The sequence below is a fragment of the Chelonia mydas genome, chromosome 10 (assembly GCF_015237465.2).
Source record: "Chelonia mydas isolate rCheMyd1 chromosome 10, rCheMyd1.pri.v2, whole genome shotgun sequence".
NCBI lineage: Eukaryota > Metazoa > Chordata > Testudines > Cheloniidae > Chelonia > Chelonia mydas.
In genome coordinates, this window is record NC_051250.2 from 5,792,797 (window position 1) to 5,808,296 (window position 15,500).

The following is a 15,500-nucleotide window of genomic DNA, read 5'->3' on the forward strand; positions in this document are numbered from 1 at the left end:
TGAGGCTTGCTAAAGTATACACGAAAGGAGAAAATAAGGGATGAATTGGGACAAAGGGCCAATTTCTTTTGCAAATGTAGCATTAGTTTTCTTTGTGCAACCAAAAAATGTGCATAGAATTTGATAGAGAAAAATTAACTCATGCAATATTTGTGGAATACAGTCATCACCTTTTTGCACCTTCCAACTGACCACTTCAAAGTGTTTCAAGCAGCAGCAGTTTATTAAGCTTTGTAACATTCCTTTGTCTTTTGCTCTTTACATAACAAAAAGAATATGAACAAAGCACACAGGTACAGTTAGGTCTCAAATAACTGTATTTACAGTACTAGATATGCACAAACGTGCCAGACGTAGCTACAAAAATACTGCCGCTCCAACTGGTTACTGGGTGCTTTCTCAAACCCAGTGCTGCTAGAGGACTCTCAAACTATGTAGAGGGATGCTACCCTCTTCCCATACACTACAGTTATTCCCATTTTATAGAGGGGACAAGTGACGCACAGAGCGACTGAGTAAGACTTACCCAAGCTCCAGTGGTGCAAGTAGAAATAATTTCTTGCCGGTACGCTGCACACATGGGAGGGACACAAAGGGGGAGGAGCACGTGACCTCCCCACGTGACCCCACATGTGACTCCTCCCCGCCCCATCCCCAGCCTGGGGACCCCATGCTTTCCCCGTCCCCTCGCCATGATCCACACACATCCCACGTTACATGGGAGGGGCTCTGTCCTCTTCCCACTGCGCCAGAGACTTCTGTACAGACCCCAGACAGGAGGACTCAGGAGATGCAGCTCCGTGGAAGGGCAGGGGTTGGGGCTGGGGGCAGGCTCCTCCTGTGTCTTTCCGGTATGCCGTACCAGCTATACATTTCTTACTGGTACGGCATAACAGACCGTACGACCGTACTTGCGGCACAGCCAAACTCACACAGCATGTCAGAGGTGGAGTCAGGTCTACAACCCACAACTCCTGATTCCCAGTCTCTGTTAACGACAGGCCTGGGTCTCCTCTCACTGACACCAGTATAAGGCTCCAGCAGAGGAAGGCACTGAAGAGGTGCTTAACATCAAGGGTGAAATTTTGCCATTGACTTCAGGGGGACCCGATTTCACCTTAAGTATGTGCTTAAAATTAAGCACAGGCCCAAGTGCTTTCCTGAATTAGCATCTTAATCAGGAGCGATTCCACTGAGGTCTCTGGATTTGCATGGACATAAGTGAGAGAAGAATCAGGACGATATTTCCAGTTTGTTCCTTTCCCCTCTACTGTCAAACGCAACCTAATTTCCTTAATCACTATTGCTTATTCACTCCTTCATTTCAACCCAATAGATCTGGAAAAACCTATCAGAATTCATATTGAAAACATACCTTCACCAGCTTCTTTAGCCACCTGACAGTCGTCATTGTTTCCCCCAGCCCCGCAGAACATAGAGGAAGGGTGGTGTTGGCTCAAGAGGATTTCATTCTAAATTAGGCCCAGATTCCATACACTCGGCGCATGCTTAATTTTACTCATGTGAATGAATAGTCCCATTAACTTAGATTGTCCTGGCTAGAGCATGTCACCCCAGGAGTGGAAGTGCTGCAGATGTCTTCGTTATTATATCGCCCTAAACATCAGATTGATCCACATCTGAGCGAATTCAGTTTTCCAAAAGGCTAGATACGTCCTGTGAATTTGTAGTGCTTTGGGTTTGGTTCTAATTTCCAACAGCTAACGCAGCAAAAATATCACTAAAAAAGGAAGGTTTCAGAGTAACAGCCGTGTTAGTCTGTATTCGCAAAAAGAAAAGGAGTACTTGTGGCACCTTAGAGACTAACCAATTTATTTGAGCATAAGCTTTCGTGAGCTACAGCTCATGCATCCGATGAAGTGAGCTGTAGCTCACGAAAGCTTATGCTCAAATAAATTGGTTAGTCTCTAAGGTGCCACAAGTACTCCTTTTCTTTTTTTAAAAAAGGACGGCAACCTACCCATCCACTTATATCATTTTTAAACTATGCATTTTCCCTAACACTGTTACATTTCCATTCCCCTTTGCAGTCAGAGCTGTGCAAAAAGTGGCACATTGAAAGGCCATTTGAAGAAGTCTGCCTTTTTGTTAGAATGGATTATCTGCATTCTCTAACTCATTCACCCGAAGTGTCTTGGTCAGTCATATCCATACGCACTCATTTCCCCTTCATTTCCTCAGGTCACATTTCTCCCTGGCTCTTTTCTGTGTCATATGAATATCCCCATCTTAACCCAGCCTTGTTGCTAAGAGATGGATAATGCTCTATGGTATCCGTGTTTTCTTTCTTTTTCCCTTTGTAATCTCATAACCCTTAATCCTCTGTATCTCTTCATCTGTCCCTGAAAAGTCACTACAGGTGAAAGCTTTCTCTCTTCGCTCTTACCAGATATTATTCTGAGCCTTTAAGCCTTTTGATCCAGGACTCTGAGGTCAGTGATTTATTTATGAGCCTTTCCAAACATCAGATGTAATCTCTTTCCTTGGATTCTCCTCTGCTGGAGAAATCTTTCAAAATTGCCACTATGTTTTTCTTTCCGACATGTTTAATTGAAGAGCATGGCCAATGCCCATTCAAATTAAGCAGGTGCAACAGAGGATGAATATTCCTGTATTCTGGGGCTAGAATTCATCCGGAGGCTAGGTGATATAAGGTGAACAGTTTCGTTTTCAGTCTTAATTCACCTCTTAGGACATTGCACTGTATATAGAGCAAGGCCCAGATCGATCCTTACAGTAAGTCTATTGACCGAGATGGAGATTCCGTAGGGATCAGTTTGGCCAGGTCTTTGTGCACATGAGTGTATCTATAGCTGGAGCTGTATAGCCCGTATACTAGAAACCATAGGTAAGGCTGCCAATCTGTCACAGAGGTCACGGATTCTGTGACTTCTGCAGTGGCTGGTGCGGCTGACCCCAGGGTTGCCCCGGTGTCAGCCACCCCGACCACTCCTGGGGCGGTCCCGAACCTCCGCTCTCCCCCCCCGCTGAGCAGCAGCGGCGGTGGTCCTGGGCTGCGCCACCCCCACAAGCAGTAGCAGCAGTTCTGGGCCGTGCCCTCCCCCCCGAGCAGCAACGGTGGTCCTGTCCCCACCCCCAGAGCACCAGTAGTTCCCCCGCACCCTGCAGACCCCCTCCAGAGCACCAGCAATGCTCCCAGAGCACCTAAGATTTAGTCAGAGGTATTTATAGTACAAGTCATGGTCAGGTCACGGGGCTGTGAATTTTTGTTTACTGCCCATGACCTGTCCATGACTTTCACTAAAAATATCCGTGACTAAATCTTAGCCCTAACTATCGGTGCAGGAACAATTTCTATAGTGGGGGTGCTGAAAGCCATTGAACTAAACTGTAAACCCATTTAATAACAGAAACCACTTCAAGCCAGTGGATGCCCCTAGCTCCAGCTCCGATGCTACAAACTGCAAAATATGGATCTGGACATTATACTCCTCCCAAATGTCAAGGATGTTTGGATCGGAGGTTTTGATTCTGGCCCATCTCTGATAAATAGCAGAGCGGACGCTGTGGCTGCTCTCAGGCTCCTTGGCTTTGTCCGCACTAGTCGTCTTTAGCTTAAAATTCCCTGCCACGCTATGGGCCACGTAGTTCCATGGAATTACTGATCCTGGGAGTAACGGTTGGCAAGATTGGGATTTTAACACTCTGAATGACTCAAGAAATAACCCAATTTCCCCCAGATTTAAATCCTCCACCTTCAAGAGATGAGACCCTGCTGGATTCATGGCCATCATTTATGGTCAGCAGCGTTCACACAGCCCATCGGCAGAGCTTCTGAATTGTCTGGCTAAGCAGACTTTAAATGATACAAGGCCGCATACCTTCGCCCCACTCAGTGCCAGCATATACACTCTGTGCACACCTCTCCCTGGGATGGGTTCTTTCCCTTCTCTCTCTTGCACAGCACCACAGACCTCTTTGGAAGTTGCTGGCTTCCACTCCACTATCACCCACTGACTAAAAAGCAACAGCCATGGGTTTTTTCATCCGGTGGGAAGGCCATATTCCCCATACTCTGATTTCTTCTTCAGTATCACAGCTAACGGAAACCCCTCAGTCTTACCCTGTGCAGTGGACATCTTGCTGCCTTGAGATAGGTGCTACTGGAGTGATAACTAAGTCCCATTGTGCTAGGAGCTTTACAGCACAGTGAGAGAGTCTCTGCTCTGACAATCTAAATAGGAAGGACAGAAAGTGGAGAGGGAAACAAGCTCAGAGACGTGCAGTGACTTGCTCAAGGCCACACAGTGGTACAGCCAAGTAAAACCCTGGTCTCTGGAGTTTTAACCCCCGTGCCCTATCCACTAGGCCACACTGTCTTCTGCTAGCTACAGCTTTTGCTATCTTTCTCGCTCTCACTTTTCAGCTCTAGTAGCCACTCATAAACCCACTGTCAGTTGCAAAATGACAGAGCAAGAGCAAGGGAAACAGATGTAATCAAATTAATAGAGCCATTTGTTGCACTGTATTTTCCTCCCAGTCTCAAATTGGTACTTATGATTCACCACTGTCGCTGATACCTGTGCACTGAAAAATGCTCAGCAGAGTGTAATAGATTTTGCATATTACAGACGCGGGCTCTTTTGCTGCAAAAGTACAGACTTGTTTTAAAAGATCACCTTGCCTGGATGCCAGGGTCCCCTCCAGATCTGAACGGTGCCGTCAGATACTCCTTGCTATCGGTATCGAGGTTAAGAAAGTGGAAGCGAAAAAGGCAAAGACATGATGGCAGTGATGAGTAATGAAAGGAAATGAAACTTCTTCTAGACTACAGAATTAACCAGATTGTTCTTAACTCCAGTTGTATCTCAGTTAAAGCTCACACTGAATTACATCTGCCCTGTGTATTCACCTACATCAGTCTGCATTAGACAGGTGGTCAGACTCCAGATGATCTAATGGTTTCTTCTGCCCCTAAAACCTATGAATCTAGGGAGACTCTTGAATATTTTATTGTCTAACCCACCCACACAACTACGGATAGGAATAAATGAAGCAGTAAACAGGAAAAAACTACATAACACCATCAAATGCCTTTAAGGGACAGGTGGGCCAAATTCTGAGGTCTGTACAAGTTCCTTCCTGCTCCATGGGCAGCAAAGCCTTGTGCTCAGGAGGTTGTGACACCTTTGCAATACCACAGCCTTCCTCCTCTCCACACTTTCCGTTTGAGGGCCCTCCAGCAGGTTCGGGAGTGGTGGGAGCTGGTCTAAAACCAGACGGAATCTGGTCCCACGAGTCTGCTGAGACAGCTCATGTTGGGTGCAATCGATTACTTTACATAAGGCCAGCACAAGGTCTATAACTACAGTTCATGGATTTTGCCCTGGCTATCTGCACAGGGCTACATTTCATCCTTTGTGAATCTTAGGAGACATTCTCTGGTATGAGATATTGATATGTATTAACAAAAAAACAACCTCCTTAAGGTGCAACAGGAAGAAGTTGGAAGTGTCCCAGAGATGCACTTAGCAAAGACTATTTACCATTTAATAGGCAGCAGGTTTAAAACAAACAAAAGGAAGTATTTCTTCAAACGACGCACGGTCAACCTGTGGAACTCCTTGCCAGAGGATGTTTTAATTGGGGATTGGTCCTGCTTTGAGCAGGGGGTTGGACTAGATGACCTCCTGAGGTCCCTTCCAACCCTGATATTCTATGATTCTATGTTGTGAAGGCCAACACTATAATAGGGTTCAAAAAAGAACTAGATAAATTCATGGAGGATAGGTCCATCAATGGCTATTTCTGACGGTCCCTGGGGCTCAACTGCATAGGGAATAGATACCAATGAGGCTGGGAATTGTTATTCTGAGACAAGAGTCCTGCGAGCTGATTCTAATCTCATTTAGATCAGTCTGGCTATTACTCTTGATTTATACCAATGAGAGAAGAATCAATCCTCTACCCCAGGGGTTCTCAAACTTCATTGCACTGCAACCCCACTTCTGACAACAAAAATTACTACATGACCCCAGAAGGGAGGACCGATGCCTGAGCCAGAGCCCAATCCCCGCCACCCCGAGTGGAGTGGCCAAAGCCAAAGCCCCACCACCACAGATGGGGAAGCCAAAAACGAAGCCCAAGGGCTTCAGCCCCAGCAGGGAGCCTGTAACCTGAGTCCCGCTGCTCAGGGCTGAAGGCCTCAGGCTTCAGCCCCAGGCAGTGGGTCTTAGGCTTCGGCTCTGGCCCCGAGTGGTGGGTCTCGGGCTTCAGCTCCGACCCTAGGCCTCAGCAAGTCTAAGCCAGCCCTGGTGAGCCCATTAAAATGGGTTCCTGACCCACAGTTTGAGAACCGCTGCTCTACTCCTTGTAACTTGCCCCGTAGGTGGATCAGAGCTAGAGGTTGGTGCCTCTGAGACTGCGATGTAAGAAGTTTTCAGTTAATATAATTTAATGCACCTCTTCCTTGATTTCAGCCTGCATTCTTCTGGGAGGGAGAGTTTATTTTTTGCGGTGAAACCTTAGGGCTGATTTAACTCATTATTGTAGTAACAGTATTATGTTTGCTTTCTAAGTTCTGCGATGTGCCCACATACTAAGGTGGTGAGCACAATATAAACTTGTATCTACAGTGACTCTCTTAGATAGCTAATGCTGATACTTTCTAGTCGGACTTGATTTCAAAGGGAAGGGGAACAAAATCTACATGCCAGCTGTGATAACAGACAGGGCCGGCTCCAGCGTTTTTGCCGCCCCAGGCACCTGCTTGGTTCCATGAGTGTCACTTCAAAAGAGCTGCGTCCGTCCGTAATAAGCACAAGCAGCCTGAACAGCTCCCCTGCTAGAGCTTCGTGTTCAGATTACGCTGCTTTGCAGGCCAGTCTGTCAAGTGGGAAAAAGCTTGAAACGCCGTAAGTGCCTTTTCAGAAGAGTTCTTTATGGCAGATCTTTCAAACCTGAAGTGCGCACCAAAAAATATTTGCTTCCAAGTATTAAAAAATGGATGCCTCTCTTGATCCAGCAGGTAAAAGAAGCTGGAATTCCACAACTGCAAGACCTGATGCCCTAGGACCCTGAACACATCCCAAATTCAAAGGGCTGGTTCATGCTCAGCCACAGTGAGGAAGGCTTGGCTTTGCCTACAATGGTAAGAGAATCCGTCCCGCAGCTTGCAAAGCACATCAGAGAGAAAGATGTTTGATAGATGTAGGCTATTATCTAGACATGTGGTAGCTAAATATGGATATAATCATATAATAAGGTAATTAATGTATGGGGATTAGATTAGAGCTGTAGATTTAAGTGGTAAAGTATATAGGCTCACACCACAGGGTTATGGGACTAATAAGTAGGTATCACTGATGAGTATGTATTAGGTATATAAGTAAGATAAGCTGTAACGGAAGGCCTGTAGGCTCTAGGTCCTTAAAATATGAGCTTGGCCATAGAAGGTCTCAAACTAGTTGACCAAGAGAGAACTCAGTACCATTAAAGTGTAAGATTACCGTAAGAGATGTGCTGATGTTCTGGAAACTGCAGCAATAGATTGGAAAATATGTCGCAATGTATCAGTTAATATTGCAAGATGACCTGGAGTAACACCTTGAGGAATTCTGCAGTGACCATGAGTTACCATAGCAACTCCTTGACATCAATGCTAATGAATGTAAGAGGAACAAAGGAATTTTAGCCAATGAAAAACAAAGTGCCCTAAAAGTTTGGGGTGGGGAAGTACGGATAAGAAAAGAGGCTGAAACCATTATGGATCAGCATGACGGTACAGAGGGCTTCAGTGTAATGCACTATAAAGGCTGTATCATGGCCCGTGTACTTTGGGGGAAGGAGATTGTGGCCCGTGTCCTTTGGGGGACCTCAAGATCCCTACCAGGAAATGTAAGTGATGCCAGTATTAAGACTAGACGTGCTGTTTTACCCCTTTCTTTACTGTTGAACGGTAGTAGTGTTTTTGATAGTGTGGATCTGCTTAGTAAGTTTCTTAATAAAAGGATGGTTAAGAACTTGTGAGCACATCTGTAGTGGCCATTGTTCCTTGTGTGATGCTAGAGTCTCCAAAACTAATGATATTCCTAACGGTGATTTTCACCCCGATAATCCTGACACTGGTGTTGTTTAGGAGGCCGAACTCTTAACTCAGGTCATTGAGATCTAATATAAAACCAATCAATATATTAATCCAGAAATTAATATGGCTGCATGTGCACTGGCAATAGGTACATGGTTTTGGTGTTAAAGCTCCTGATTTCTTTTTACACGCTTTTGTAAATCTAGTCCATCATTCCCAAACCATCCTATTTCCAAGCTGTGACATGTAATTAAGCAGAGTGACTTTGTGTATTTTTCCTTTACTCGGTATTCGTTAGTGAAGGATATGGGAGGACACCTGACAAAGCAATAATTTAGAGTGCTCCAGACCAGCTTATTCAATTTGCAGAATTTTAGTCAGAAGGAAATTTATGCCTGGGGAGGATGCATCATGAGCCAATATCTCCTCTTGTCTGACCATAGTCTCGTTGGCAAGTGAATAGATCATGCAATGGAATGGAAAATGGTTCTGTGCCTCATCAGATTATTCCTCCTACAGGTACATTTCAGCTGCTGGTTTGTATCAAAATGGTCCAGGTCCATTGACCGCAGTGCGGGTGTTCTGAGCTGGCTGGCTGCAACACAAGGCACTCAGATACTGTGATGGGTCAGGCCAGATGGGAAAAAAGGTAAAAAATTTCCAGGTGTTGACGTTTTTGTTATGCATTGGAACAAAACCAAGACCTTTCTAAACTATTTACAGAAAATCCATGAGAGAGGAAGACGCAGAATAGCCTGGTGACTAGGGTATTCACTACCACCCAGAAGCAGTCTCTCTCAAGCTTTCCTGCCGGAGCTGTTCCAATGTGTGTAAATAATTAAATATTCAGTGGGCTGGAGAAAGACTGACTCTCTAGCCTGCTGGTTTGGGCACCCCCTCCTCAGGATGTTGGAGAGCCAGGTTCAAGTCACTGCTCTACTTGAGTCAAAGCAGGCTCAAACCTGGGTCTCCCCCATCCTAAGGGAGTGCCATAGAACCATTGGTCTATTGGCTTGGGGGCGCGGGTAAGGAAGTTGGTTCTTTCTATCAACCAGAAATTCCATCCTGGACCTGAGAAACTTTTCCAACAGAATCTTTGTCAAAACTGATATATTTCCCCAAAAAAGTTTTGGTTCTGACAAGTAAGCATTTTCCAATGGAGAAGTGTTTAGTTGAAAAAGTCAGAGCTTATATGGCAGGACTGCTCATAGACTCTAAGGTCAGAAGAGGCCATCTTGATCATGGAATCTGACCTCCTGCACATTGCAGGCCACAGAACCTCACCCACCCACTCCTGTAATAGGTCCCTAACCTCTGGCTGAGTTACCAAGTCCTCAAATCACGGTTTGACATTGTTGACAGAAGTCATGCATTCAATGAACACCCACCACTTTCTCCTCGGAAGCCCCTAACAAATGACATTGTCTGTAATTAATGAACACAGCCCGCAGTTTTATGGCCACTAATATGACTGTTGGTCTGCATGGGCAAAGACTCAATTAGGTGAAGTTAATATAGCAAATAAGTGATATTTGTGCCATTTCAATGGGAACTGATTGAATATCATCTGAAGTGTAATGTCCCATGCTGTCAGGAGATATGTAATAGTAACATTCTTTAAGAAGACACAAGCTTGGGACTGAGCATCTAGTAACAAACGATTAGGGGGACTTGTGTCTCAAGGATCCCAGATACTCCAAAGACTTGAAAAGTATCAAATCAGGGGCCAGATCTTGATCTGGCGTAAATTGACGTCACTTCATTGATGCTGATTCACACCTGCTGGGCCTGTAGCTAAGTCAGGAGCAGCATCGTAGCTAAGCCCTCAATAAACTTTGTTATTCCGGTGCCAGAAATGGTTTGTTATTGTGGTTATCTTGAAATCCACTTTACCTGCTTGTACAACATTCATGTTCTGCATCATGGCACTTAGTTCAATGCTGACCATGTGGCGATTCCCTCATTTATCATTTTGCTTTTGTAGAGGAGAGCTGACATGGGGACACGTAATGGGGACTTATCCTGAGGAAGGCCACACAACACATCCTGCAAACATGGAAACAGGATCTCCTTGCAAGAGCTGGTCAGGAAATGTCTTTTGTTACCTTGAAAATGTGACAGAAGCAGTAACGTTTTCATTTTTGTCTAGATTTTTCTTCAAAAGTGTTTGTTGGACGACTGAACACCCCCAACCACTCCCCAAACAATTACCTTTGAAACCTGAAAACAGTTTGGGTTTGGGCTGATGTTTAAGTTTTTTGGTTGCTATAAAAGAAAATTGTCAATTTTCAGGTTTCAAATTTTTTTTTACCAAAACCTAAAAAAACAACAACAAAAAACCCAGTCAAAAATGGACATGTCTGGCAAAATGTCCATTTTGAAAGTGTCAGATGAAAAATGTCAACAGCTGTACTCTCTACCGTCCCAACTGTGAAAATTATACCCCTTGAATGGTGTGTAAGGAGCAGAGTCCCCACAGGTGCTCTCCACGTTTGAAGCCTTTTCGAGCAAAATATGAATTTTGTCTTCCACCTTAAACCTCCTGGTAGGTGAATTAACAAAGTGGGCTGGTTAGATAACCCATGTATTGATATCTGTATCCATGCCCCTTAGATACTTTGGAATTTCTCTAATACAGTAAGAGCTCAATTCACGCTAGATGTACGCTGATGTCTGCTGCATTTAGATTTACTATTGGCTGAGGTTCAGAGCTGGAAGCTGAACTGGAGGTTCAGGCTGGATGGTGCCAGAATTTCTTGGGCTATTATCATGAGAAGTTAGCCACCCGCAACTAGGACTGGAAATAGATAGTTTCCGGTTTATAGCCAGCCCAGGACCAAAACTGCATGGGCAGACTGCAATCCAGGAGTAGGACTCTCCCAAACCCCCTGCTTACTTTCCTTGCCCCAAATTCAAAGGGGTTCAGAACTGAGGTTCTAGCTTTGGCTTATCTCTGGTTGTACCAAGCAAATATTGTTATTGTTATGCTGATCTATTCTACCTGTGCCAGCTGAGGCCCAGGGGAGACAAGACCAGGAACAATCGAAGTAAATGGGTTTAATTCATCCGTGGTGTCGCTCCACCAGAGCTAATGGAGTTACACCAGGTTCACCTTTGGCCCAGTGTATTTATCATCACATCCCAGATTAAGTGTGCTTTTATCTTACCTGCCATTTCCTGTGTTCTGGTTAGTTAGTGTCTTGGCACTGTTCCATCTCCTCAGTACATTTCCATGCACAGGAGAGTGGTAATGCTCACAAAAAAACAAACCCCTCTGCACCGGACAATAAAATCAAGCGCATCGGTGGCACCATAACCATTATGCAGGCCTGGAAATCTGTGCCTGTAGACACCCGGCAGAAGCAAGGCTGAGTCAAAATACCCATTATCTGGTGGGAGAATCACTCCATCCCGACCCCAGTTACAAAAAAAACAAACCAAAAAAAAAGCGTGGGAGAGTTCTTGGACACCAGAAAATACTGAGCATGAGAATAGCTGATCTGTGTAAACCTTATGAGGCTGTCAGCCCATCTGCCTAGCTTGGGAAATGCTCTCCACTTTAATGTGTGTGTGGGAGCCTTTCCTCTAGAGATGGACAGATACAGGGCCAGCATCTGTTTCTAATGATCGGTAGAAGAGTGAAGACTCCCAGAATTTTTGTCCAAAGCCTAAAATCCTGACCCAAGTTTTTACTGAGGGTTACAAGAATCTGGTTATTTTCCTTTCCTCTTTCGTTTTCATGCACCTCTTTGCTTCCTGATTCGACTGCAGATGAAAGTGACAAAAATCGTAAGTATTTGCTGAGCACCCAGAATGCCAGCTGAGGTCAGCGGGAGCTGCAGGTGCACCCTACTGCTGAAAAATAGGCCCTAAGGAACCAAACCACTGAGGCACTGGAAATCAGGGGACACTTTTGATAGTCTGGGATTAATTTTGAGTTAGGCACCGAGGCACTTTAGAAAATCCCACTAGGCACCTTTGTGAGCCTACATCACTTTAAAAATCTGGCCTGTAGTGATTTGCCCAACATCATGTAGTGAGTCCGTAAGCAAGTTCTCCACCCGCCTTATAACTTGATGTACGGCATGTCACAGTTCCAGCCAGCTGTACCTGCATTTCCCCTCCATGGTCCATCAAGGGCATCCACACTCAGGCTTCCAGCTCCTAAACCTCTGATGAGTGGAGATGCAGATCTCTCCCTTCTGCCTGAGCTAATTCCAAGCTGAACATCCCCTGCCTGCACTGTGAGTTCCCAGCACGTCAGACTGCCTGAGCAGGCCTGCTTTGCTTTCCCCTCAGAGGCTACAAACAGATTAATGTCCTCTAAATCAGATCAATAGCTAATAGCCAGGATGGGCAGGGATGGTGTCCCTAGCCTCTGTTTGCCAAGCTGGGAATGGGCGACAGGGGATGGATCACTTGAGGATTCCCTGTTCTGTTCATTTCCTCTGGGACACCTGGCATTGGCCACAGTCGGAAGACAGGAAACTGGGCTAGATGGACCTTTGGTCTGACCCACGATGGCCGTTCTTATGTTCTTATCATTTGAATCTGAGCAGGATCAGCAACAAAATAGACCCAAACATTCAATTCTGTAACCAGCTGGAGATAGCTCAGTTTAATCAAGCTATTTCCTCCAGACAAGTGGAAGGATGTAAGACTTGCTCCAAATCCAGCTGAAGTTAGTGGTGAGACTCCTATTGATTGCAGTCTGAGCTGGATTGGGTTGATACAAATAGTACAAGTTCTCTCTCGCGGTGAGAACAGCGGAAAGTTATGATTAGATATTTTTGCCCAGCATCTTACTAAATAAAGTACATTCACAACAAAGTGCCCTGGCATCGAGTGCCATCAATATACCTTCCGGGATTCTCTCAAATTGCAAATCATCCATTGGATTTTTGAAAACTAATTTGAGAGTAATTTCAGGGATACAGCACCCAGGTCCTGTTATGGAATTACCAATATCCCGATATACTAAAATGTAATATTTCCCATTGTTGGGAATGCAGCCCACACACTGGCATGGGTGCACTTACCAGCTGGAAGGTTTGATAGTGATTAAGTGTAACCACTTTTAAAGTGGCTCTGCATTTGTAAAGAAATCAATAAGCGCTAGAGACATGTGGGGTAAGTCTACACGGCAATGGAAGCCCAGGGTTCAAACACAGGATCAAGCCTAGCCCCTCTTCCATCTATACCCAAATTGCACTAACCCAGGGCTTAGACCCAGGGTTCTAGGACCCCACTCTAGGAGTGGAGAGTTTGAGCCAAAGTCCAGCTGGGACTCAGGGTTCAAGCCCTATTGCTTTGAAGTGTAGATGCAGCCCCACTGGATTTGTGCTCTGGGAGTCTTCCAAGAATATCCCACAATGCCATGGGCCAATGTTCTTTTTTCTCTGAACCGTCACATTTGGTGGACAGTCAAGTTTCCCAATACTGCACCACAAACAAAGGACTAGAGTGGCAACATTTGGGAAGGGTGCTAGGAAGTCTGGGATATGGGGGATTGGACTGGGGCCCATGTAATGCATTGTAGCCCCAGGTTGGGACCCAGAGTTCAACAATTCCTAACTTGGGGTTACAGATGAGTGTAAGCACTCAAGCCCTAGGTTAACAAACCCAGGTTTGCTAATTCAAGGTCTATTAACCCTGGATTTACATTGCAGTGTAGATATACCTGTGGTTGGCTAAGAAAAGCAGCAGGACGTATGCAATGATTGTAGTTAAGAAACCTTGACATAACTTCTAGAACAGTGTACAGACTTACTGCAAACCATAGCTTGTCCTGCCTCAACTCTGCTGTACACCCTTATCGCCTGTTCTCTGCACATGCTTTTCAGGTTTTTAATATACCCCCATCACCATAATCTTGTATACTTGACACCCTGCCTTTTACTGAAAACATAAGAAAATATCTTACTCTGTATATTTGAAATAAAATTGTGAAGGATTGGGCAAAAATTGCTTTCCTTTAATTATACCAAAAGTTGACTTCTGCTAAAACCCCATATTGTCAATAATGCATTCTCAGTGAGCAGGGGAGATCTGTAGGACATACTAGCCTCTTTTACAAAGAATTTTCAACCCTGCTAAATGGTGATTTCTAGATACCTTGGATGTTTTATAATGTAGTTTCAATTAATTTTTTCTTGGGTGGGGTTTTAACCTAAAACCAGAAACCCTGTGTATAACAGACAGTAATATGGCCTGGTCCTTTTCAGGGAGGGAAAGGCGCTACTGAGAAAGGAAGGCAGTGAGGTGCAGTGGCTAGGGACTGGACTGGGAATCAAAAGACATGGGTTCTATTCTTGGCTCTGCTTCTGACTTGCTGTGTGACCTTAGGCAGTCACTTCACCCTCTCTGCCTCAGTTTCCACCCTCTGTCATCATCCGTCTGTCTCATCTACTTAGAGAGTAAACTCTTTGGGGAAGGGAGTGACTCTTACTGTGGGTTTGTACAGCTCCTAGCACAATGGGCACATGATCCCCACTGAGGCTTTTAGCCATCACCATAAGACAAATAAATAGCAGCGTTTAACCCCAAGGCAGCGTTCAGCTCCTTTGGCTTGGAGCCGTTGCCTCAGTAAAAGAAAATAAATTGTGACAATCAGTTAATTCTGTTTCCTGCAACAAGAGTTTTTCTCTTAAATGCTCCTTAAATGTCACTAAAGCCAAAGTGAGATTTGCCTTTGCTGTCATACAAGTAGCATCCATAACCTTGCTCAGGTGCCCTCTCCATCTGGACCCCACAGTGGAAGAAATTTCTGTGTACGGTGGCTTAATGCAATTTCTTCTGGAATAAAGCAGCTGCAAACAGCATTATGTCGCCATGCCCAGGGCATGACGGCCCGGTGCCCAGATTGTCTGCCAGCTCGTTGGCTTTGTGTGCAACTTCTTTCGAACAGCTCCTGAATCAGAGCTGGCATCTGTGAAACCTGCACTGATTTTTTAAAAACGGGAGAAAAGAAGCTGATGGTACCGGCTCTTCAGGCAAATGGTAGATGGGAGTGAAATCGCAGTGTGCCAAGACAAAACAAGTGGGTTTTTTTCCCCCCAGCCCTGCACACCCTTTCTGATCTCCTGAAGTGATGCCAGTGCTGACAAATGGGACCCTGGTTCTGCGTTGGAAGCTGTGTGCAAAAGAGATGCTGAGAGCGGCAGGTTCTGTCAACGTTTCCCTTACCTATTGTTTTCTGGTGAGGGTATAAGGCTGATTGGCTGCGGGGTTCTTTCTCCACAACAAAGGAACTGTCCTGCTCTTCAGAGCGGTGGGTGGTGACACTGATGGACTGTGATGCCCATCTGCACAGCCTCACTGACTTTTATTCATCCCACAGAGGGGCCCGATCCTGCCAGGCATGCGCCACCTTGCAGGAAGTGCTCAGAACCTCACAGAATCCGACCCTGGACGAAGATTGATGATGCCAGTC